The 25,325-nt window shown below is 39.8% G+C and overlaps 1 long non-coding RNA gene across 3 annotated transcripts in view; it reads right to left on the minus strand.

Annotated features, from left to right (window-relative positions):
* The window catches only part of LOC131834126 (uncharacterized), a 141,060-nt gene that overhangs the window by 16,463 nt on the left and 99,272 nt on the right, over positions 1 to 25,325 (minus strand). For 2 of the 3 annotated variants that reach the window (XR_009354764.1, XR_009354762.1), the window contains exons 7-8: positions 18,913 to 18,999; positions 17,480 to 17,551 (exon numbers count right to left, since the gene is read on the minus strand). This is a non-coding gene — a long non-coding RNA (uncharacterized LOC131834126). Of the gene's footprint in view, positions 1 to 15,076; positions 15,207 to 17,479; positions 17,552 to 18,912; positions 19,000 to 25,325 lie in introns of those variants that run through there. The other variant, XR_009354763.1, reaches the window with a different exon arrangement.

Raw genomic sequence — 25,325 nt, forward strand, 5'->3', positions numbered from 1 at the left:
AGAGATGGTACTTCCCTCCAGAACAAAGGGTAGGTGTGCTTGCTGCCCATTTTCTGAAAATTGGATTTCGTAAGCTCAGGGTTTCTCTCCTGTAATGAAACTTACCACATGTCCAGGCACCAATCTGGACCCTACACACTGGCCCAGGGAAACTTTAGGCAAAGCGAGCTAACACAAACATACTGTTTGCTGTGCTCTGAGTAATAAAGTCCTTTGTCTCTGACCTAGAAGTACCTTCTGCCATCACCGAAATTGTGGCAGGCTGACTTGTGAGCTTGAAAGAGATAAGAGCTCAGACCCTTCTGTGTTCTTCACAGATACTATACTACTGTTCCCAGGTGCACTAAGTGAATTCTAGAAGTTTCTGTCTCTGATTCTTAGAATCCCTAAATTTACCAGAGATATTCCATTTAGTTATCCCTTAATTCTCTGTATAACTTAGGTAGTTGGCAACAGATAAAAGACTTAATCCTTTGCTCATGTTTATATTTAACCCAAGATGCCAGGTAAACCCCAAGCAATGTGATGAGACACAGAGGAGTGTCATCCTACTGGACAGACCAAGGTGACACTCAGGCTGCTCCCTGGACTATAGTGGAAAGGGTAACTGGGCACTGATTTGGTGCTTATGCTTGTAGTGATAAAGACCTCTTGTCCTTACTCTTCTCCAGTGGCTTCCCCCCTCTACTAGCCTGTGATCTCTTTTATCTAGTCTAGGGACAGGAAAAGCTTGCTTTGGCCACTTGGAAGCTGAATCCCTTTACCATATGATGCTTGGAACTCTGTTGGCTGCTTTACACTTTCCTCAAAGCAGTAGAGACTGAACACTATGTCGAAGAGAAACGCTCAAGGATCAGATAATTATGAACTTAGCCCAAACAGTCATCTCCAGTTCCTAGAGCTAAGACATCACTTAGCACTCCCCTAGGAACACAATCTCTCCATTCACTGGCCCTGACCATGGCATGGCCTTAGACACTTGGACAGGTAAATGACAGTAGTATGGAAAACAGACCCAACCTTATACCTGATCAAGGGAAAATGAGGCAGAACCGGATGTCCCACCACATCTGGACAACCATGGAATGGTACCCCACCCACCTCTATCATATTAATATAATATATCATATAATATAGTAACTGAGATCTTCTATATGACTTTGTCATTCTCCTAACAGATATTCAGTTACCATTAGTTATGAAAACTGATTAAGAATTTTAACATAAGTCAAGGGCAATCTGGGGAAACACATGATTGTATTTTAATGTCATATTTTATTAGATATGTTATCTTTCATTATCAAAGTTCCTCACACATTTTAATTAAGTACATATATATCAAAATGAAAAGATAATTAAGTTCTGAAACTCTTTTGATCTTTCTGAAAGTAATCAATGGCAGTATTTTTAATAACTGATTCTTTAGTTAGCTTAAATTTATTATATTAAAAATATGTTACAATTCATATATATTAATTCAAACCTGGGAAACTATAGAAATGTATTGAGTTAGAAGCAACAGGATAATCACAATTCCCCAACTCAGGAAGTAGCTGCAACATGGGCTCTAGCATAACCAATCTTTTTCCCTTACATAAAACTACCTTCTTCCTCATTTTACTAGGCTCTTGAATCTTGCCTGAGGAAAGATTATAAAAACTAATTTAATTGTAATTTAGTGATATTGCATCACAAATCAAAATGACAGCCCTGTCTTTTTTTCTGGTTAACAATCTAACATGGTGATCAGTTGAAACAATTCTAAGAATTCTTCAAAATCTTATTGTATCAACATGTATTGCTAGCAAAGTAACTATTTTTATTTAGTTGGACAGGAAATTCTGAAAAACATTTCATAAAATGACTATTAATGCAACTCATCTAAGGCACCTGGGTAGCTCAGTTGGTTAAACATCTGCCCTCTGCTTGGGTTATGATCTCAGGGTCCTGGGATGGAGCCCCATGTCTGTTGGGCTTCTCCCTTCACTCTCCATCCCTGCTTGTGTTCTCTCTCTCTCTCTCTTTCAAATAAATAAATACAATCTTTTTTAAAAAATGCAAATCATCTGTTCAGTTAAAAACACATATTTCTATCTTGACTTGATCAGGAACAATGATAATCAATACACGAGTGATTTAATTTTAACTGTGACTAGACAGGCACATCTTGAACTACCCCCAAAAGTTACTCCTACTGGACACTTGGGCTTGAGAGAGGAAAATCTTAACAGAAAATGGGAAATTCTTCCATTCTAATTACATATTTAGAAAATGAATTGTGGATATACATGTATCTTTAGAATGAAACTTTGTTCTTTTTATGTAAACCAATATGATCAAGTTAAACATCCTAATTTGCAGTAGATGATATAAAACTTCATTACTTTGATTTTATTTTTGTGAACCTCTTCATATTACATCTTTTCTTTAAATGTTCTAAAGTTGTGTAAATATTTAAAACTCTGACCTCTGGGTTTCAGAAATTTGGGCATATGTATGAGCAGAAATAAAAAATTATTATCCCATTTCATTAAAAGTAAGTGAAAATGTGAATCTCATGTGACATAGTCTGCAGTGAATTTCAATAATAGAATAAAAGAGTTTGTATATGTGCTGCCAAAACAAGTACTAGAATAAAACAGTTTGGCCTCAGGGATGGAAGAAGCCAAAGTAAGGAATTCAAAAACAAGGAAACGGGCGTTTTTCCAGAAGCTGACCCATGGTGAAGAAAAAGCATCAGGTAACAGGTCAGCAGCAAAAGCCCCTAGGTCAGGAGTCCCAGGCAACACAGGGGTGCTCTGAAGTCATGAGGCCCTTGGAAAATTTCAGAGAATTATGGCCATCTTGGAATGGTGGTTCAGGGTGAACTCAACAAATCCAACAGGCCCACGCTCAAATCCTGCCCTCACCAGCTCGTAACTAGATACTGTTGGGCCAGTTACTGTCCTAAGAGCTTCAGTTTCTTCCAAATGTCAATGGAAATTATCACATTACTTACCTCCTAGGACCTTAGTGAGGAAACAACTATCCACATCATAATACACTTAGCACAAGGCCTGGCCTCAATCCAGCACAGGCAGCTGGGAAGGGTCACATGAAGAAGAGGGAAACTGGTCATCGGGAACCAACTTACTATCTTACAGAATATAAAGAAGACAGAGTACAATCTCATAAATGTGGGGTCAGGCTGCCCACTGGGCACTTAGGAGTTGGGTCATTTGCTACTTGCTTAAAAATAAAAAAGCACATTTTCCCATTTAACAGGCAAAAGTGACTTGGAAATACAACCCAGTAGTTGTTACAATATATAAATTTGTCCAACCTACTTTCTGGTTATAGTCACACCATTACTCCAATAATTCATTTTTTATGACTCATAGTCACATGGTTTCTAGAAAGAGACTGAAAAATTAATATGAGTCATCTTTTCTAACAGCCATAACTATATAATGTCTTTAAATCCTGCTTTATCTAAGTTAAGCAGACGTGCTTCCCAAAGGTCACAACCTCCTCCTCTGCCAAAGGCCTGAACATCTTATTAGATCCCTAATTCTCTATGAATTGCCCAGCATGACAACAAGGTTTAATAACTTCTCATCTAGAAAGACAGCCGCACACCTTTCTCAACACAGATTCAGCATAGCTCGGCATCCCACTTTGCAAAATGCTCCTCTTTATCTTCTACCAGTGAAAACTCCATTTTCGTCTCTTATCCTCCAACTTTCAACATCAAATATGAAAAATAATTAATTTAATTAATTAGCGGCAGACACTTGACATTCTGATAAAAAGTGTGCCTCGTGTTTTCCCTTTAGGAACATTTTAAATGTTTGTATTTTAAAAGGCTTCCAATTTACTCCCTCCCCCTCCCCCAATTCCTTAATTATTTCTCAGATCTTTAATTACATGAGTCAAGACAAATTGATAGCTACAAACATCAAGTATATAAACTTGTCTTCACAGTGACAGCTTCAAATACTTCTAAGGTCAACTATGTTTAAAATAGGAGTCCTTCTCAGTTAAAGACTTTTAAATATTTCAATATATATCCCATAGGATATCAAATTTGATATCCTACTATACATACTGAATTCTAGGTACAACACAGAATAGCTTTTGTGCTACCAAAGCCAGTGTTAACTGTCTCTTTATTTGCTGTTAATTTTAAGACATATTCCCAATCTCAAGAGAGGTAATTACACTGGAAGAAAAATCAATTAGAGACTCTGCTTGTTGTGTTTCTCACCAAATCCCCAAGGCCCAAGAAATATTGTAGAATTAAGAAGTCACCAGTGAAGCATTAATGTGAGTCACAGAAAGACCAAGCCTCTTTCAATTTGATGAAAGCTGTACATTTGCAATCACGTCAAAGGCAGAAACACTTTAGAGCCTATCTAAGAAAATCACCTTGCAGAACTGATAACTAAAAAGGCTCACAATTATTTTCTTTAAAAAAAAAATTAATAAACCCTCAAATTCTTCCAAGAAGTTCTCTGTAATCCTTCAAGATTGAACTCTACCATTCCTGTATGTTTTCCCACCTACTATTTTGCAATATATAAATGAGAAGCATACTATTGAATGGTAAGGAGGGAGAACAATACTAACCAGCAAACTCTGCTCACTGAGCTCACAGTCTGCTACTCCATAATCACTTGGGCGGATGAGTCCAAACCCTCCACCAGCAACAAGACTCCTGTTCGTGGACCCAGTTCTGAAAAGACAAGGCCGTCTAGTTCTGGGCCTGGGCTTAAGACCCGTACGAACCTGGGTTCAAACCCCAGCTTGACCACCTACTAGCTGTATGACCTAGAGCAAGTGATCTAACCTCTCTAATCTCATCTTTAAAATGAGAAAAGCAATAGCTGTTTACCAACGGCTTATCACATTGCGAGGCACACAGTCCGGCTCAAAAACGATAGCTATTATCGCGACGATCATTACAGGACTCGTATCTACTGCCACTTCAAGTTCAAGGAGTCTTTCACTGTGAGGACTCAATCTTTCACTGTAAGGACTAACTTCTTAATATTTTATGTGCATAAAATCATACACACACGCACACGTCGGACAATGACGAACCCAGATCCCTGGCTCTGTGAGCCCCACCCGAGTTGCAAAGCTGTAGCGGCGGAGACAGGGAAACCAGGAAGTCTGCGTGGAGGAAGTGAGGAAATGTTCACATTAGTAGCTAGTCAAAGCCAAATCTGGACAACCACACTGGGCCATTTCCTATCTTGATTTTTATTATTACTGCCTGAATAATATAGGGCAGCTGATTTTTTTTTTTTTTCTCTATCTCGACAACAGTTTAGTTCAGAGGTGAAAGGAAATGAAAAGGGTGGTTTGTCAGGAAGTAAGTTCTCTTTACGCAGCTGAGAACCTGCACCAAACAAAAGCTATTTATGGAGCGATCTGCTTAACTAGTTCCAGGAACTTAAGTCTCAGGTGTAGGTAATGCTGTCACAAACTCAGAATGCGTAAAACTCTTGGCTGAATCTCAGAGAGTCTCCTAGTTATCATAGTGGGGTACTGGGGGGGGGGGGGCTTAGACTCCTGAGCTAAGTTTAATAAAAGCTGTGCATATTGGCCAGTGTTTCTTAGGACAGTCTAGACCACTATCATTTCAGCGTGGTATGAATAAACACAAAGCGAATTTTTTTTTGCGGATAGAACCTTAAAACCACTGGAAGTCGAGAAGGATATTTGGTTTGCTATACTGTAAAAAGTCAATTCTTTGAATATATGCATATATTGATTTCAAAATATAACATTCATTTTTAAGAAAATGTAATTTATTGATTTAAATTGAAAATTTAAATGTTAAAAATTAAATTATTTGGAAAAAATTTGGAAATTATTAAGCTGGATTTTTAGAAGAAACCAAATTAACTGCTGCATTATGAAAATAAAACTATTTGCAAAATGGACACAGAAAATATAGGGTTAACATTTCTAAAAATAAAAAGCATCAGTTAACAGTAATAGTAAATACATTCTTTATCTAACGATGTAAAATCATCAAGAAACGTAACATTTGATAGCAACTGCTCCTTAAGTTTGAGAATACAAGTTCTTAGCTGGGAAGAACGATCTCAGACAATCAACAATATGGTAGGATATTCAGAAGAATCCTCAAAAAATCATTTATTTATCAAACTTAGCTGTGAATTGGTAAAACACTTTTTCCTATACAGGAATTATTTCCTTAGGATATAATACTGGTATGCAATTTTCAGCCCAAAAGATTACAGCTTGTAATACCTGCCACCAAACTGGCCTCCAAAGATGTCTCTTTTTCTATCACCATTCTCAACACCAGGTTATATCAGTTTTTGAAAGTTTCTGTTAATTCACTAGGTAGAGAGTGACATCATCACCGTGCTCAGTTTTAATTTGCATTAATGGGATTAGGAAACATTTCTAGATGTTTCTTAACCATTTGTATTTCTCCTTTTACAAATTATCTATTCACATCCTTTGCTCGTTAATCAATTGGTATGTTCTCAGCTCTCTAATTTCTCTGTAAAAACTCTTTATACTTTAAAATCTTAAGGACGTGTATCTAGACATACTGATCAATATTTTACCAATTTGCCATTTGGCTTTTAATTTTCTTCTGTTGTGTTTTCCTTAATAGGTTTTAAATTTTCATCTAAGTAAAACTTTTAAACTTTTCTTCATTTTATGGTACTTCTTCTGTACTTATGTATAAGAAGGTCTTCCCACTCTGAGATCAAAAATTGCCATGTTTTCCTCCAACTTATGGTTTCATTTTTTAATTTTTCAGAAGAGTTTTATGGAGGCCTAACTGACATACAGTCAACTGCAAGTTTAAAGTGTGCAATTTAATAAATTTTTACAAACACATAAACCTATGAAGCCAACACGCCATCAAGATAATGAACTTATCACTGGGTGCCTGGGTGGCTCAGTTGGTTAAGCATCTCAGCTTAGGTCTTGATCTCAGGGTCAAGTGTTGGGCTCCATGCTTGGGTATGGAGCCTACTTACAAAATAATATTAATAATAATAATAATAATGAACATAACTATCACCCACTTGTGGCATTGTGGTTTGTTTAGTCTTCATCCCATTTGGCATGGAGCTTCTAAAATCTTAGAATTTCCCAAGTAATAAGAGAACTATAGGTGGGGTTTTTTTGTTTGTTTTTTAATATTATTTATTTATTTGACAGACAGAGATCACAAGTAGGCAGTGAGGCAGGCGGAGAGAGAGGAGGAAGCAGGCTCCCCGCTGAGCAGAGAGCCCGATATGGGGCTCAACCCCAGGACTCTAAGATCACATGACCTGAGTCCAAGGCAGAGGCTTAACCCACTGAGCCACCCAGGTTCCCCTATAGGTGTCTTTTGTAACATTAATGAGTTAGCTTTTGGAAAGCACCTAAGGAGGGGGCTGGTTGCTAGGAGAACCAACCATGTGATTAGAGATTAAAGGATCAGAACTTTCAACCTCACCCCTCTGAGGTTCAGGGAGTATAAAGGGGCCGGAGACTGAGTCAATTGCCAATGGTTAATGATTTAATCAATCATGCCTGTGTAATTAGGTCTCCATAAAAACTCAAAATGAGGGCACCTGGGTGGCTCAGCAGGTTAAGCCCCTGCCTTCTGCTCAGGTCATGATCTCAGGGTCCTGGGATCAAGCCCCATATTGGGCTCTCTGCTCAGCAGGGAGCCTGCTTCCCCCTCTCTCTGCTGCTTCTCCACCTACTTGTGATCTCTCTTTCTCTGTCAAATAAATAAATAAATAAAATCTTAAAAAAAAAAGACTCAAAATGAGGGTGTTTGGAGCACTTTCAGGATGATGAAGACACAGAAGTACTGGGGAGCAGTGTGTGTATAAAGGACATGAGAGATCTCTGCCCCTTCCCCTTACTTCAGCTTATGCCTCTCTTCCATCCGGCTGTTCCTGAGTTACACCCTTTTTAATAAACCAGTGATCTAGTAAGTAAAATGTTTCTGAGTTCTGTGAGATACTTCAGCAAATGAATAGAGTCATGGGAACCTCAGATTTATAGCCAGTCAGAAGTATGGGTAACGGCCTGGGCTTGTGACTGACATCTGAAGCTTGCGGGTGGGGAGGGAGGAAGTCTTGTAGGACTGACCTCTTACCCTGTGGGATATGACATTATCATGGAGTAGATAGAGTCAGAATTGAGTGAAATTGTTAGGCACCAGCCGGTATCCCTAGAATTATCTGTTGGTGTGGGGGAAACCCATCCCCACACACTTGTTGGAAATAAGCAATTGAATCATTTCCTGCCTTACAGCATCACTATGAGATTAAGTGAAATGACATATGGAAAGCGCTTTTGTACACTTTAGTCTGACACACAAAACACAATAATTTTGAGTTACAATTGTCATTATTATTTCTAGACCCTTGTGCAGTGGCTTAAAGGTGCTGTGAGTAAGAGAGGCACAAGTTAGTCATAAATTACGATGAAGTTGAGTTGTTGCCCATGAAAGAATGGCTGCATGGCCAACAAGAAGCTTGTTAAGTGATATTAGCTGATAATTTAGTAAATTATAGAATCTATCCCTTGGTTTTGCCAAGCCTTGATTTGCTAATATGCTAAGAGACCAACACTAACCAGGCTTCCAAGTAACTGATGTAGAAGTGAGCCAGTGTGTGAGCTGTAATAAAGATCCTAAGTACCACATGGGTTAGATCACTAGTCAATGCAGCCAGAACCTCCTCTCCCTCCAGGTTGTCCCTGCACTGTGAGAGACAGAACGTAAAAATAGACAATAGCCAGACCATAAGTAAAAACTGAACTTTGACCCACAACATGCCCTGATCTACACAGGAAACCAATCTCCTTATCTGCAATAAACAACCCCGGAAACCAGCCCACCTATAAGTCAAAAGTGCAGGGAGCCAGATTGCTATCTCTGGTGACAATCCAGGGAGCTGAACAATAACTCTGTGATAATCAGCCCCAAACTATCAGGATTTGATTAATAACTGACAGCTTCATGCTTAGGACCAACAAGAAAAAGCCAAATACCCACCCTAACCAATCACCCAAAATGCCCCACTTCTACTGAGGCAGCCTCCAGCTTTCCCCTGCCAACAGCCAATCCCAGCAGACCTGAAGACTTTCTTTTTTCCTTTTTGCCTCTGAGTCTGCCAAAACACAAGTGGTGAATAAACAGACTTTGCTTTTCTCATGATTGGTCTTGGTTTATTTCCACAGCTGCAGCGATAAGCCAGGCGGAGCTGCCCACAGGGAGGCCTGCCATAGATACTGGTTTAGTTTCTTCCTTAGTAATTGCTCAGGAATGCTGAAAAATGCCTCCATTGTGTGTAAATTTTATTATTTTAACTGGGAGAGTTTGGGGACTGCCTTGTTATTGATTCATGGCACTCTCATATATTTGATGACAGTGGTAACGATGACAATGATGGGAATGAGGATGAGGAGGACAATAGGAATAATAACACCTAACATTTATTGAATACGTGCCAGGTGCTTTGATAAACACTTTGATCACGAAATCAGCTCATGGAATATGCTAGAATTCTCAGAGTGCATCAGCCGCACCTGAGGACTTAGTAGAACTGAAAATTCTCTGTCCTGTCACCCACCTACTGATTGGCCCTCCAGGGGATTTTGATGCTGCCAAAGTTTGAGAGCCACTGGAATCCCTATGAATTCATTCTAATTCACATCATTTTAAGATAAGAACGTTGAAGGGCGCCTGGGTGGCTCAGTCCATTAAGGTTCTGCCTTGGCGTGAGGTCATGATCTCAGCGTCCTGGGATCGAGTCCCCCCATCGGACTCCCTGCTCAGCGGGAAGACTGCTTCTCCCTCTCCTGCTCCCTCTCCTTGTGTTCCCTCTCTTGCTGTCTCTACCTCTTTTTGTTGAATAAATAAATAAAATCTTAAAAAAAAAAAAAAGATAAGAACATTGAGGCACAGGGCAGCTAAGTAACTTGTCCAAATTCACACATCTAGAAAGGAAGTAAAGGTTGGGTTGAAACCTAAAGAGTTTGAACCTCTATACTGCCTCTCTAGTTATGAGGGAAGATGTGACAAGTTTCCAGAGGGGTACCTGTGTGGTGTAGTTGGTTAAGCACCCAACTTGAAGACCAGTGGTGATTTCAGGGTCCTAGGGTCAAATCCCCAACTGGACTCTGCACTCAGTAAGGAGTCTGCCTGAGATTTTCTTTTTCCTCTGCCCTTCCCCACCTCTTTCTCTTTCTCTCAAATAAATAAATAAAATCTTTTTTTTTTTTAAGTTTCCACTTTAAGCTCAGGTGGTGATGTCAGGGTCCTAGGATCGAGCCCCAAATTGGGCTCTGTACTCAGTGAAGAGTCTGCCTGAGATTCTCTTTTTCCTCTGCCCCTCCCCACCTCTCTCTCTCTCTTTCTTTCAAATAATTAAATAAAATCTTTTTTTAAAAAAGTTTCCAATTTTCATTATCTAATTAGTCTATATGGATACATTCACTTTATGAGATTTTTTTTTTTTTTTTTTTTATAAACATATATTTTTTATATACATATATTTTTATCCCCAGGTCTGTGAATCACCAGGTTTACACACTTCACAGCACTCACCAAATCACATACCCTCCCCAATGTCCATAATCCCACCCCCTTCTCCCCAACCCCCTCCCCCCGGCAACCCTCAGTTTGTTTTGTGAGATTAAGGGTCACTTATGGTTTGTCTCCCTCCCAATCCCATCTTGTTTCATTTATTCTTCTACCCACTTAAGCCTCCATGTTGCATCACCACTTCCTCATATCAGGGAGATCATATGATAGTTGTCTTTCTCTGCTTGACTTATTTCGCTAAGCATGATACGCTCTAGTTCCATCCATGTGGTATATATACACAATGGAATACTATGCAGCCATCAAAAGAAATGAAATCTTGCCACTTTATGAGATTTTAAATAATTAAAATGGAGTAAGGAAAAACAAATGAGAAGAAAATATTCTGATATTAAAGACTTTATCCCCCAGAGCCCGGGGGGATGGGGAGCCGCCAGCCTAAGGGACTGAATACATTTCCAAGACCAGCTATTTTTCCCAGTAACCACTTTTTCCTTAAGGCTATATAGTAGTAAATTACAAAAAAAAAAAAAAAAAAAAAAAAAAAAAACAAACTGAGATCAGTCTCAAACAAATGAGATCACTTATGTGAAAATACTTTTTAAGGAATTGCACAAATTCAAGTTACTGCCATTATTGTTAGCTAGAACCAATAACAGTATCTGTAAGGCGATCCCCCTGGCACCTCTCCCTGCCCTCTGATTTAAGTTGTGTCCACTCCATGCCAAAATTTTGGTCAGTGTAGTGGGAGAAAGAGATGTATCACACCAACTCTTTGGTACTGTCTCGTCCAAAACAATGGGTAGATCATTTTCCATCCAGTTATTTTGGCAAAACCAGTACGGCCTCAGCTGCTTTGTTTGGACTAAGTAAATACTTTCTAGTCTTTTTCCACATTTAAGTCCCCATGAATTCTCCTTTGCCACTCTTGTTTCATGGAACTGTTCCTAGCTAGACCTTAGTTTATTCCTCCAAATTATCGTCTCATTTCTTTCTCTCTTTCAAACATGCTCTACAAACTCACTTTTCCTGGATCTTTTTCTCCACCTACCCATGTAACTATGGTGAGTGGACATGACAATATTGTATAACCTGAGTTTTAAAAGTTTCCCGCACAGTCATCCTCTTCGTTATTCACAGTGGGTTTCTCAAGGGTTCCACGACATAATAACAAAAATAACAATAGCAATCACAACTACTACTTTTAATGAAGGCTTGAGATTTTCCAAGATCCTCGAGCCTTCATATCCACCCTGCAAGGCTGGAGGATGAAAGGATTTTTCCTCTGAAAGCAAATAATCTCTGTAAGGAGTCCTGCCCATAAACTATGCTTGGCTTATGTGAAAGTGTTATGCCACACGGAGAGCCTTTACCTTTGTGATTCTTAATTCTTGCTCTCAACCACCAACCACCTAATCAGAGCTGGTCAGGGCCTCAGCTCTGGAATCACACATTCCACTCCCTGCCATGTGATCTTGGGTCTGTAGGGCCTCAGGTTTAATGTCTGTGGAATATAGTGACAATAAATGCACATGTAACCAGCCAACTGATGTGTCTAAGCTCAGCGGAATACAAACATGAAAGGGTTTTCCTTTTCTCTGTGTGCTGCCTTCATAATACGCTACAGCAAATCCCTTTAACTTCATTTTGGAGATATCCCATTAATTTGGGGTTATTTGCACTTATTAAAGTTGCAAAGTCCCATCTAAAAAGATACTTGCAACTGACATGTCCAATAAAGTATCAGTATCCAAAATACAAAAAGAACTTTGACAACTCAAAACAAAAACAAAAATAATAATGCAATTAAAAATGAACAGAAGACATGAAAAGATATCTCTCCAAAGAAGACATACAGATGGCCAACAGACATATGGAAAGATCAACATCACTCATCATCAGGGAAATGCAAATCAAAGCACAGTAAGATGTCACCTCACATCTGTCAGAATGGCTAAAATCAAAAACATAAGAAACAACAAGTGTTGACCAGGATGTGGAGAAAAAGGAACCCTCATACACTTTAAGGGGGAATGCAAACTGTGTAGTCACCATGGAAAACAGTATGAAGTTTCCTCAAAAAAATTAAATATACAATCACCATGTGATCCAGTAATTCCACTACTGAGTATTACTCAAAGAATATGAAAACACTAATTTGAAAAGATATTTGCACCTCAACACTTATTGCAGCATTATTTACAATAGCCAAATTACGGAAGCAGCCTAAGTTTCCACCAATAGATGAGTGGATAAAGAAGATGCCGTATATATACATTAGAATATTATTCAGCTATAAAAATGAATGAAATCTTACCATTTGCAACAACATAGATGGATCCAGAGGGTATAATGTTAAATTAAATAAGTCAGAGAAAGACAAATATATGTGGAATTTAAAAAACAAAACAAAGAAACAGAAAAGTGACAAACAAAAAAACAGACTCTTAAGTATAGAGAACAAACTGATGGTCACGGGGCGGGGGGGCAGATAGGTGAAAAAGATGAAGGGGATTACAAGCACACATGTGATGAGCACTGAATAACGTATAGAATTCTTTTTTTTTTTTAACATTTTATTTATGTATTTGACAGACAGAGATCACAAGCAGGCCGAGAGGCAGGCAGAGAGAGACAGGGAAGCAGGCTCCCTGCTGAGCAGAGAGCCCGATGCGGGGCTCGATCCCAGGACCCTGAGACCACGAAGGCAGAGGCTTAACCCTCTGAGCCACCCAGGTGCCCCCTAGAATTCTTGAATCACTATACTGTACACCTGAAACAAATATAGTGTATGTTAATTATACTGGAATTTTTTTTTTTTTTAAGTTCTATTTAGTCCACACTAATACAAAATTAGTCTCCGGGGTGCCTGGGTGGCTCAGTTGGTTAAGCATCCACCTCTTGATTTCGGCTCAGGTCATGATTTCAGGGTCATGAGACTAAGCCCTGTGTTGGAGTCCATACTCAGCACGGAGTCTGCTTGGGATTCTCTCTCTCACTCTGTCCTTCCCACTTCATACTCTAAGTTAACTGATTAATTAAAATTAGTTCACACTCACTTTAATGATCATTTCTTCCCTTGAAGTGTCATTAACAGTCATTCAGTTTTAAAATCGTCATTTTCCCTTCCCGTTCCAAATGCTCTATGACTGAGTTCCAAACAGTAAACGACTACATATTCAATGCTAAATCAAGTTCTGCTGGACTCTGGCTTAGAAGTTCTGCATTTAATCTGTGGTTCTAGGGTTTGAAAATGAGAAAAGGAGTATCAGGGTTTTTGCTGTACCATGGGGAAGGAGAGGATAAGTCAGGAGCAGGCAAACTTGGGGAAAAATAAATGTTTGATTCCAGACAGGCATATACATAGTTTGTCTTAGAAAACCATGCCATAAACATCCTAGATTATCATTACAGCTTAATTGACTTCCATCTAGACCACGTAAGCATTCGTCATTTCTCTTCAGCTCCTTCTAACGACCACATTATTTCTTCTTGCACTAATCCCATTGACCCAGGAGGAAGTTCAGACATGTGCACTGCCGTTAACTCCAGCTTCCCGGGAGTGAGCAAAGGAATCCCCTGGGAAGAGGGCAACGAACTTGTGCTGACCACCTAGATACACTGACAAGACAAAACCAATGCGTGCACCTTACTTTGCACCGTAGAACATGCCTCCACATATATTAGAATTTTACCCTCCAGCTTATACGTCATTTCTAATTCTATTTTACAGATGGTAAAACACTCAAATGTGTTTTACCCAAAGTGGCTTGACTAGTACATACTGGAACTGGAAAACAGACATTTAAAATCAATATTATCTCCTTTTAATGGCAAGAGAAATGGAAACAGAAACCTAAAAAAGCTCAAGATGTCACCTCACATCTGTCAGAATGGCTAAAATCAAAAACATAAGAAACAACAAGTGTTGACTAGGATGTGGAGAAAAAGGAACCCTCATACACTTTAAGGGGGAATGCAAACTGTGTAGTCACCATGGAAAACAGTATGGAGTTTCCTCAAAAAAATTAAATATACAATCACCATGTGATCCAGTAATTTAACAAGACTAGTGCAAATCAACAAGACTAGTGGAAGCAAAGACAGAACCTCCTTTCTTGCACATGCCTAATTTTGCCAACATACCACACCGAAAGTTTTATGCTGCTGGGGTCTTCCATTTTCAGTTCTCAGCCCTTTGGAGAGATGGGAATCTTGCAGAACGTGTCTAACCAGAACTTTCCTGGGACCCCAGCGGGAAGAGACTCTCCTTTAGCTCAGCACTGTAGGACCCAAGGCTAACGACTCATAGCTGATCAAGTCAAATGAAATTTTAAGGTGGAAGTTGCTAAAGGAAGAACTCCATTGCCAGTTTATAAACAGAACTCTGAGATGTTTTTCAAAATAGTTCCAGGAAAGTGATATCCCCAAATTCCTATGGACTCACCTATGAAACAACCCCAGGGCTGACAGGAAGGATTTCCTTTAAGGGGTGCCTGGGCGGCTCAGTGGGTTAAATCCTCTGCCTTTGGCTCAGGTCATGATCCCATGGGGGGGGGGGATCGAGCCCCACATCGGGCTCTCTGCTCGGCAGGGAGCCTGCTTCTCCGTCTCTCTCTGTCTGTCAAATAAATAAATAAAATCTTAAAAAAAAAAAAAGTAATCCACCACAGGGGCCACTCAGAAAGACAAGGCAGACCTTCTGATAAGCAACTAAACGTCAACACCTGATGTTTGAAAAGACCCACAATATATTTTGCTTTCTGCCTTACAGAGCAGCTGTTCACCAGCCCACGTTAAGGCTTGCCACTCTCATCCCATTGCCTGAAGAGCTACCCCCTACCTTCCTACCTGTCATTATAATAACCTCCAGAAACCCTAATAATAATTCATGTCAACTTTTAAAACTTGCATTTTTTTCTTGCATATGGAAGCAAAAACTGTCAGCGTCCATCACAACTTAAATGTTGAAACTTAACTCTTTGACATGCTTTTTCTGGTTTGGGGAGCCTTATTTATCTGCTTTTGCCCATGGCTCTTTACACATTGACTGGAATGGGGCTGGAGGTTACTTCAGCCTGTCTCAGATGCCTCCTTCTATTTTAGGAACAAATCACCTTCACAATAACAACTGATGGTAAACCAGTGGGAAGTTCAGAGTATGGTAGATCATGGTATTTGACCGTTGATTTTAGCCAGTTTTTATTGTGAAGAGCAATTCCGATTTCAGAGTTCAATTTGCCTTCAGAGTTTTCCTACATTCTATTTTTGTGGCTAGTTATTCAAATAAAATATATTTCTCAATATCACAGAGATTCAATCAAAAATTATTTTTCCTGTGGTCATTGAGACAGAAAAACTGAATTCACTATTCACTATTATAGTCAAATATAAAATACTTGATTTCTGGAATTAATGTTTCCAATAGAATTACAATTTCCTTATTTCCCTATTTCCTTTCATGATGATATACAAATAAAAAGAAGAGAGATGTTTCAGAAGAAAAGACCATTTACAGTAATTTTATAAAACTGAACTTTTTAGGGGCACCTGGGTGGCTCAGTGGGTTAAGCCTCTGCCTTCAGCTCAGGTCATGATCTCGGGGTCCTGGGATCAAGCCACACTGGGCTCTCTGCTCCGCAGGGAGCCTGCTTCCTCCTCACTCTCTCTCTCTGCTTGCCTATCTGCCCACGTGCGATCTCTCTCTGTCAAATAAATAAAATCTTAAAAAAAAACTGAATTTTTTTGCAATTTAAGTAAAAATTTAAGTAATACTCATCAAACTATAAAATAACCTTTTCTGAACATTAATAATTAAGAATGTCTTATCATATGTATATTTACATAATAAACTAAGGTCCCTACAGTTTGTTTATAATAAGTTGTACTAGAGATCGGTTACTTTTTAAAGATCTATTTATTTGATAGAGAAAAAGAGAGAGAGTGCAGGGGGTGGAGAGGTGGGAGACAGACAGAGAGGGCAGAGAGAATCTCAAGCAGACTTCCCGCTAAACATGGAGCCCAACATACGGCTCGATCTCATGACCCTGAGATCATGACCTGAGCCAAAATCAAAGAGTTAGACACTTAACCCACTGAGCCACGCAGGACCCTTAGAGATTGATTATTAAACAGATTTCAAACTCATGCCTTTATCACATGTATATATTTTGAGCATCGGTCATATGTCAGGCACTGCTCTGAATTTGGGGGTACAGTTGTGAACAAGTAGGACAAAATCCTCCCTCAGGAAGCTTGCTCCATAAGCAGGTATTTTCTGATGTCATCCTTTGCTTTTTTAAATTTCTAGTCCCCTTATTCCAGTCCAAAAAGTCTCTCTACAGCTGGCTTTCTAAGGTCCTTCTAGTGGGCTGCTTTGTTTTCCAACTCAAGAGCAAACACAGATCAAATGCCAACAACACCTCCATAGCTGCACAACACAGCAGTCCTGTGAGTGGAGTCAAAAGTAGTACAACCCACCATCACGCAGGAAGCAAGTGGAATGAGTTTGACCTAATCTCTAGTGCCAGAATAAGGTACTTACTTCCAAAATGGTGCCAACATTCCTCAATTCATGATATTCATGCCCTTGCATGGTCTGCTTTCACACTGAATCAGGGTAGGTTTTGTGACCAATAAAATATGGCAGAAGTCACATTGCCTAACTTCCAAGGCTGGGCCACAAAGGCATTGCAAGTTCTGCTTGGTTTCTTAAATTATGCATTCTGGACAGTCAGTGGCCATGCAGTGAGGACATTACAAGAGGCCCACATGGAGAGGAACTGAGGTCTCCTGCCAACATCCAGGACAAACTTGACAGCCATGACCACCTTGAAGTAGAACCTTCAGCCCCAGTCAAGCTTTCAAATGACAGTTGCCCCACTTGACACCTACCTGCAATTTCATGGGGAACCTCAAGTTGGAACCACTCAGCCATACTGCTCCTAAATTCTTGATTCTCATTGCCTGTGAGACATAATAAATAATTTATCATTGTGTTAAGTCACTGAGTTTCAGGAAGATTGGTACACAGCAATAGACAATTATTACACAGGTTTATTATCAGCCAAACTCTTTTTTTTTTTTTTTTGTAAACATGGTCTTTTTTTTTTCTTTTTAAGATTTTATTTATTTATTTGTCAGAGAGGGGGAGAGCAAGAAAGCAAGCACAGGCAGGCAGAGGCAGAGGGAGAAGCAGGCTCCCTGCTGAGCAAGGAGCCCAATGTGGGACTCGATCCCAGGACACTGGGATCGTGGCCTGAGCCGAAGGCAGCTGCTTAACCAACTGAGCCACCCAGGGGTCCCTATCAGCCAAACTCTTAAAAGTGCCTAGACACTACCATCTTGTACCATTAACTACTTGTTGTAATATCCTCTTCCTAACCCCAGGAAATGCACTCTGGGAGTTCATAAAGCAGTTGATATGATAAACTGATAGAGATTACTATGTAAAATACTACAGATACATCAATAGTATGTATTTTCTCTGCTAAAACATTTGTATCTTTTTTTATTTATTTACTTGACAGACAGAGATCATAAGTAGGCAGAGAGGCAGGCAGAGAGAGAGAGGAGGAAGCAGGCTCCCCGCTGAGCAGAGAGCCTGGGATCATGACCCGAGCTGAAGGCAGAGGCTTTAACCCACTGAGCCACCCAGGTGCCCCAAATATTTGTATTTTAAAAGAATTTTTCAGGTTAAAAAACATTAGGTGTTTTCCTATGTAAATCACTGTGCTGGCCCCTCTGTGAAGTGTATGGGTGAACAGAGGAGAGACTCTTCCTTTAAGTACCTTATAAGGTAACAAAGGAGACAAAAAGGCAGAATATGAATTAAGGCAGATAGCATTTGAGTTGAGATTAGAAAGAGGAAGAGAATTGGAAAAGAACACAAGTGTATGAACTAAGGTCCATTATTAATGAGGATAATGTCTGGGTAGGTGACTTGGCAATTCTTTCATAACAATAATAATGAGTACTCATTTGTTGGGAGCCTATCTTATGCCAATCACTGATATATGATCAAATTTAATCTTCATTGCACAATCTGTGAAGGAGCTATTATCTCCTTTTCACGGGTGAAGAAACAAAGGTTCTAAAACATTAAGCCACTTTCCCAAGATCACCCAGATGGGAAATGGTGAGGCTGGGTGCTGACCTCACATCTTTTTGATGTCGAAACCAACACAGAATCTCCCCACTACACCACAATGAAAACAAGGAACCTTCCTAAGGACTCTGAACACATGCATGATCCCTGCATCTTCAGGCCATTTACACCACCAATCTTCCCTCCAAAAAAATGCCATTATGATGTGTTGACAGCTTACTTTTGATTTTAAAGAAGCCAGTCGGTCTCTAGACAAATCAATTCCAGAAGGAGAGTTTTGGAAGAATGCTGTGGTAACATAATGCATCTAAAAATTTCCAAAGGAGAAAAAGAAACTGTCAGAGGAAGGCCAGGGGCTTTTTGGTAAAAACACATTTTCTTCATTGCTCATGTCTAAACCTTCTGTCCTCTCTCTAGTATTCCAGGAGCCTGACTGACTCAATCTCTGGCAAATTTAAGCACCACATATATTTTTATATGGCACCATTCACTTTTCAACACTTGGCTTTGCATTCTGACAATTTAGCTCAAGTATTTGGATGAAAAATGAGTAGGACTGTTTTCTTCATTTACTCCTCTTTTTTTAGTACTTTTAAATTTATAATTTACATACAATAAAATATACAACTCTTATGTGGACAACTCAATGGCATTTTACTTATGTATACATCTTTAAGTCTACCACCCAGATCAAAATGGAGAACATACCCATCACCCCAAAATTTCCCTCATGCCTTTCTGGTCAATAACCACTATTATGACTATTCTGACTTCCATCACCATCAACTGTGTTTCCCATTCCTCAAATTCATATTAATGGATTAATATGTACTCTTTGGGGTCTGCCTCCTTTTGTTCATCATTTTTGCATTTCTTTCATATTATTGCATGTATTGGCAGTTTCTTTGTCATTGTTGAGTACTATTCCATTGTACTTTATGTGAAATACTACTGAAAAATTATTAGATCTACTTGGTCAATACCTGAGCTCATACTTTATATTTTGGGTGTCATCTCAAAAATGTAGATACAACCACCCAGACATACAAGACACATAATAACACATAATATTATCTATAACCATTTTCATCTTTCCCTGTTGTTCCTACTTTCTCTGGTAGCAGAAGAACAACATATGTTTGATAAGTAAATATAACCCGATATCTTCTGGCTGAAAACAATGTATGTTGGTCCAAATTGACTTGGAGTGAATATTAATTCAACTCAAGTTTCCAACCCCCAATGAGGGCTATTTCTATCTTCCCAGATTCACATCTGGATGGAGGGGAAGATGTTCCTACCGTCAAGGCAGCAGAAGGTGGGGTTTCAGACAAAAACCACCCTCAAGGTCTTTGCTGTCTGTTGCCCACTGAAAGTCAAGTCCCTTGTGTATTAGGATGCCACTCGCTGTAGCACTCACTGGTCCCCACCAGCACCTTCTGCCAGAGATTCTAATACTCAGCAGTCTCCCCATCTCAACCAGATCTGACACTACATCTGCATCCTTCTTGGGTTCCCAAAATTCTCAACTGCCTTTGCCACACCCCACTGGAGGATGATGGGCTCCAGGGGACTTTTGGCCACCAACTTAGATCCCTCAGATATTCCTAAAATACCACCTGAGCAGCCCATGCTCAGCACCATGATTAACATAAGACCTACCTACAGGGCTTGGTATTCTCCTGTGAAACATGGTGAGAAGTTAGGACTAACTCCCACACCAGGTATTTCCCAACCTTTCTGGATTTTCCTTGCCAACCCTTGCCCACCCACATGCCAGAGTTCAGTGCTCACGAGGGAGTCAAATCATTCCTGTCTGACCTCTTTGTCCTATTCTCCCACTTTTCCCTCTCCTTTGTGTGGGGTCTTCCCATAGTCATTTCATCTGCCTTCAAAAACTATGGTTTACAGAAGTGTTCTCAACTAGTACTGCACATTAAAATCATTAAGAAATGTTTTTGAAAAACAGCAATACCTGAACTTTATCTTAAACCAAATAACTAAATTGAGTCTCTAGAAATAGAATATAGGCATTAGTATTTTTTTAAGGTGCCCCAAGTGATTCTGATAAGTGACCAGGATCAGAACCCACTGGTGACAATAAACCTTTGATTTGAGTCAGCGAGGCTTAACTCTTGATAGGTAAAGAGAAACTTTTGGGATTTAGAAAATCTCTTTTTGATGGTAAGACATTGTGTTGCTAAAGACTCAAGAATGTCAGCTCTGAACCATGAGAGACTATGGACCCTGAAAAACAATCTGAGGGGTTTGAAGTAGTGGCGGGGGTGGGAGGTTGGGGTACCAGGTGGTGGGTATTAGAGAGGGCACGAATTGCATGGAGCACTAGGTGTGGTGCAAAAATAATGAATACTGTTATACTGAAAATAAATTTTAAAAAATGATTAATTAAAAAAAAAAAAAAAAGGATGTCAGCTCTGAGAACCAAAGCCAACAAATGACTTCTTTGCTCGGGACTGGGAGTACCTATTATTTCCCAGAAATAACAAAACCCATCCATTCCATGTGTGGAGAGATGAGGGATATTATCGATTAAGGGAATTTTTTAAAAAATCAGTTTAATATTTTCAAAATATCATCCCCACATTCTTTTCATTTTTTTCATTTATCCATGCATTCACTTACTATGGTCCATATGACTCCACAAAGGAGTGGTTGGGACCAGCGCCATAGCACTATATAGAGGATGAATCAACAGTCACTTGCACATCATGACTGGAGTAACAAGAGAGGATTCTCTTCATTTATTGAACAAATATTTACTAACTGTTTACTTAGGGTCATGTGCTTTTAGCATATAAGAAGGGCAGGTGGAGAAACCTGATCTCTTCTCATAATCTGAGTCTAGAAGAGAAGGCAGTGATATTGCACTAGGGACCTAAGGCACCTAAGTGTGAGGGGCAAGGTGTGGAAGGACACTCTGTGAGAGTTCTAAGAAGAGATGTGAGGTCCAACCCAGGGCACACCCCACCTTCCATCTCCCTTATTAATATTTCATTTTCCCCAACACCCCCAATCCTGCTTCCACAGACACTTTTCACATGACCATGCACAGGAGCCATTGCCTCAGTCATGGGAAATTCTTCCAGCCAAAGTAAGGTCTGAGGAAGAATGAAGATAAGGAGGGAGAGGTTGGCTCATAGTCTGGGCAGGTGAGCTGAGTAGGACACTAGGGTAGTAAGAGAAGCCAGTAGGGAAGGACAACTTGATAGGAGACCAGAAAGAGTTGAGCACTGAAAATAACCAAGAAACTCAGTCAGAAATTTGAAAGAGGGGGTGCCTGGGTGGCTTAGTCAGTTAAGTGTCTGCCTCTGGCTCAGAACTTGGAGTCCTGGGTTAGAACGCCTCATCGTCCAGGCTTCCTGCTCAGCTCCCCCTGTTCATGCTCTCTCTCTCAAACAAATAAATAAAATCTTTAAAAGAGAGAGAGAAAGAAGAAAAAAAAATGTGAGGGAGGCAGAGAAAAACAATTTGTTCTTTATAATTCAGACCAGGCCAGTCTCCCTCTAGACACTTTGAGACTGGAAAACAGGGAAACTGCTGTCCTTTGGAAAGGCAGGAAAGTGACTTTTTACAACCCTATAGTTTCTCCTGTTGTGGACTTTTCTTTTGTTGTTTGTTGTTGTTGCTATTGATGTGAACTTTCTTGCCAGGATTTAAAAATTCTCATGTCATCTATGAAATACCGAGAGACAAAAGGATTGGGAGTTTTCACTCAATTTTCAGCAGGTAGAGCAAGACAGGAGATAAAAAATCAATGTGAAAGTTTAGACTGGTTATGTCAGAAGATAAAGATGCTACACCTGTCCCTGTCACTCAAAGAGGAAAATAGACTTTCACTTTGTGGAATGTTCCTCAGGGGGGATATGTTCCTAAAGCAGAGAAAAAAATGGAGAATTGATTCTGATGAAGAGAAATTTAAAAGGCATTCTTTTAATCCTTATCTAGGGCACTAAGAAAACGATCCTTGAAAATAATCCACTACACTAGTAATTACCAGTTAAATGAGACAGATGCTTTCTTATTGGACACCTTCATACCAAATACCCCAGAGACAGCAAAATGAATTGAGGTAAGAAACCAACTAGAGTTCCTTAAGTTTCACGCTTTTTGCAGACAGATTTTGGGAATCCATGAAGACCTCTACCCCATCCAAAAAAGTTAACCACATAGACTGAGGGGTTGAGTCACCATAAATCAAAATAAACTTTAAAAAACACACTCAGCATACAAAGCCATAATTATCTCAAGCTGCATCCTTGCCAGCAAGTGGTTTTTGAACAAAGAAATTAGAGATGCTAAGGCTATCACCAAAGTGATAAACTTCTAAAAATCATCAATCAGAAATAAAATAATTAAAATTTCAGGACATCAATTTTAACTTTTATTCTTAGACATGTGGAGATGAGGAGTATAGCAATAATTTAGTGGAGACATGAAATAATATACCTATCTTTTGAATTAACCAGACAGAATTATTTGCTATTTCCTCTTTTCCATTATTATGTATATTTAGCTTGTATCTCATTTCATTTTTTAAATTTTAATCAAGAAGCATTTTGTTAAAAGAAAACAATCCAGAAATCCTTTTCAGTTTTATCATAAGGAATCAGGGCATCTTCTGGACTCCAAGGGCAGCGATACAGCTGGCCTTGGGGTTCCTGGGACACCATTAGAAGCCAAGCAGGATTCTGTCTCCATGTTTCTCACATGCTGACATGGATTCTTTGGTCGGATCCTCTCTACACTCACCCTTTCTTTCCACAGTCTACATCAATATACTTCCTTAGTCACATGGTCCCAAAGGTCTGCTTAAGATGGTGGTTTCCCATCTGAGTCCACACTGGCATGAAAGCCTAGCCAATTCAAAAATGGATCCCAGTTCAAAATTATCAGGAGAAGGAATCTAACTGGCCAGTGAGGATCAAGTATGCACTTTGGGTCCACTCCAAACCTGGGGTGTGGAGTGTGTGCTGAGGGTCACATGACCTGCCACCAGCTCAGCAGGGATGGGACTCCCTGAGATGAGAGCTTGGCCAGGTAGAAAGAGCAATGAGAAGGACAGGCAGGGATGACTGGGGGAGGACTGGCAAACTCCTGGAGCACTTGTGTTATAATCAGTGCTTAGATGTTTTGTCCTCCAGGAGAATGTCAACTGGTAGGGAGAGGAGAGAGCAGAGCAAGGCCTTTTCAGCTTTTCTATTTATTTCCTTATTTATTTTTTGAGACTGCGTGCAAGGGGGATAGGGCAGAGGGATAGGAAGACTCTTAAGTAGGCTCCACGTCCAACCCAAGCCCAACATGGGCCTCATGACCCTGAGATCACAACCTGAGCCAAATTTAAGAATCCAATGATGCTTAACTCACTGAGCCACCCAGGTGTCCCATCTCTTTAGCTTTTTAAATAAGAGCTTCTCTTCATCCATCCACATGTATTATATGTCGTCTCTCACAAAATAAGCATTAAACAATGGGTCACTAAATGAATAAACAATGGGTCACTAAATGAATAAACAAATGGCAAACTAAAATATATTTCAGAGAAATATCATCCAAGAATATCTGTAGTTTTTCATTTTAGTTGGTTTTCTGAGCCTGTGTCAAAGAACTTGAAGTTCTCATAGCTCTCTTCCAGATTACTTAATTTAATTAGTAATCTAGCAGTAGAGGATATAAATACTGCTGGGGATATACCAGAACTGTGTTCTCAGATGCATGACTAGTTGGGTCCGCTTACCACAAGTTGTTGCCCTGGGGCTATGGATTAGAAAGGGACACAGCAGGGCCAGGATGGGAGTTACTGCTGAATCCCCACACCCAAGGACATACTCCAGCCTCAGGGCAATCTGTTCCTGCAGTAACCCAGCCACAGAGGCCCCAGGCTTCTGTTTTGGACAGCAGAGACACTTACCTAATGTGATATTGGCTCATTCATTATTTTAAAACCTTGGAAATACAATTTTCTGTAGTCAAACTTTGAATAGTTATGTGAAGCCTGTCACTGGACCACTTAGTCGGTATTTATTGAATACCCACTTTGCACCCAGCCCTGTCTGTGCCCTGGGTTAGAACACTGTCTTGCCAGGCACAAAGCTGACAACCTAGCAAGGACTTTGGATTTTACACATTAGAATATCTAATTATGTTCCACAAATAAGTGAAACCACATGATAATTGACTCTCTCTGCTTGACTTATTTCACTCAGCATAATCTCTTCCAGTCCCATCCATGTTGCTACAAAAGTTGGGTATTCATCCTTTCTGATGGAGGCATAATACTCCATAGTGTATATGGACCACATCTTCCTTATCTATTCATCTGCTGAAGGGCATCTTGGTTCTTTCCACAGTTTGGCGACCGTGACCATTGCTGCTATAAACATTGGGGTACAGATGGCCCTTCTTTTCACGACATCTGTATCTTTGGGGTAAATACCCAGTAGTGCAGTGGCAGGGTCATAGGGAAGTTCTATTTTTAATTTCTTGAGGAATCTCCACACTGTTCTCCAAAGAGAGGAGAGGGGAGTTGGGAGAAGGGGGGTGGGGTTATGGACATTGGGGAGGATATGTGCTATGGTGAGTGCTGTGAAGTGTGTAAACCTGGTGATTCACACA

Source organism: Mustela lutreola, chromosome 6 (genome assembly GCF_030435805.1).
Source record: "Mustela lutreola isolate mMusLut2 chromosome 6, mMusLut2.pri, whole genome shotgun sequence".
NCBI classification, from domain to species: Eukaryota; Metazoa; Chordata; class Mammalia; order Carnivora; family Mustelidae; genus Mustela; species Mustela lutreola.